This window comes from Moschus berezovskii, chromosome 22 (assembly GCF_049115385.1).
Source record: "Moschus berezovskii isolate FMDL1 chromosome 22, NW_MosBer_1.0, whole genome shotgun sequence".
In the NCBI taxonomy this organism is placed as follows: Eukaryota; Metazoa; Chordata; class Mammalia; order Artiodactyla; family Moschidae; genus Moschus; species Moschus berezovskii.
The window spans coordinates 23,801,461-23,803,135 of NC_142481.1; the positions used below are offsets into that span (position 1 = coordinate 23,801,461).

The 1,675-nt window shown below is 42.1% G+C and overlaps 1 non-coding gene across 1 annotated transcript; it reads left to right on the top strand.

Annotated features, from left to right (window-relative positions):
- Positions 1 to 417: 417 nt before the first annotated feature.
- Positions 418 to 521, top strand: LOC129547408 (U6 spliceosomal RNA). Its single transcript, XR_008684081.2, has one exon. It is a non-coding gene; the product is annotated as a U6 spliceosomal RNA (small nuclear RNA).
- Positions 522 to 1,675: the final 1,154 nt, after the last annotated feature.

The window sequence follows — 1,675 nt, forward strand, 5'->3', positions numbered from 1 at the left end:
TCTGTGCGACCCCATAGATGGCAGTCCACCAGGCTCCGCCATCCCTGGGATTCTCCAGGCAAACTACAGAGCAATAAAAAGGTATGAACTGCCAATATACCCATCACCAGGAATGAATCTCAAATGCATTAGGATAAGTTAAAGAAGCCAGACTGAAAAAGTGATAGTATGATTTCATTTGTAGGATATTCTGGCAAAGGTTGAATTACAAGGAGAGAAAACAGCTCAGTGGTTTCCCAGGGTCTGGAAGTGGGGGAAAGGGATGGTTACTGGTAGGAATTTTGGAGGACACAGTCCATATCTTTTTTGTGGTGCTGGCTATATGACTGTATACATTTGACAAAGACTGCAGAACTGTACAGACACAGACACACAAAACAGTGAATTATCTACTCCAATTAAAAAAATAATAACCCAGAGCTCACTTCGGCAGCACATATACTAAAACTGAAATAATCCAGAGATTAGCATGGCCCCTGCACAAGGATGACACACAAATTTGTGAAGCGTTCCATATTAAAAAAATAATAATAATAATCTGTAGATTTGTTTGAGATTTTCCAGTTGTTTCCCCTCCACTATATTAAAAAAATCTTAAAAAAAAAAAAGCTCTTGACTACTAAAATCTTTTTTTTTTAAGTGAATTTTCCTGTTTGTAAAGTACACCTTATTTTTTTTTTTAAGGAAGAATAATAACAGGTTACCTCAAAAAAAAAAAAGCTAAAACCAACCCAAACCAAAACAACTGTACTGAGAAGGATGCCGCTGATAGTAATTTTGCAGAAACAGGTGGATGACATCACCTGAAGGCTGGTTTGTTGTTCTTTTAGGAAGCAAAAGTGTCCTTTGTGGACAAAACACTACATCCTGCCATACACGCCCCACCCCCCAACTTCTCCAAGCTTGGCCACACAGGCTCTTTGGGTCCTTGAACAAGCGAATCTCATCCCCACCTGAGCACCACTGCCCTAGCTAGGTTTGGACCACAGTTTCATCATTTCCTAAATAGAGAAAATTACTTAATCCTTGTGCCTCAGTTTCTTCATTGGTGAAAATGGGAATAATGATAGTACCAGGCTCCTCCATCCATGGAATTTGCCAGACAAGAGTACTGGAGTGGGTTGCCAGTAAAATAAAAAAAAAATCATGAGCTTCTGTGACCAAAGTGACCCCCCCTTACTCTCTGGTTAATTAGGCCATTGCGTTTTCTGGCCAATGATTATCAAGTGAAAAAACCTACTTTGGTTGACTTTTGTCCTACTGACATTTGTTGAATGCCCTTGATGTGACTAGTACTGTGGTATGTGATGGGGATAGACAGGTAAGACACAGGCTGGGAAACCAATGATTGCCACCATGGAGGTCTGTAAGGAGCTTCAGGATGAGCCCAGAGGAAAGGAGAGGACTTTATGAAACCTGGAGTGGAAGCTTGAGGGAGGCGTCAGTTTGCCAAGTGAGAGCAAAGAAAGGCTAGACTCACTGCCCGACAAACCTCCCAGCCTCCAGACCTGAGGCTGCGTGGACTCCTTCCCCTCTCTTTACAAAGCAGTTTTCGCTGCCTTGGAACAAGAGATCAGCTCTGGCTGCCTGTCTCTGACAGAGCAAATATTGAGAAACATCAGACTCAGTGAGTCCAATGTTGCACCTTATTGCATGTGCCACAGAAGACATCTCT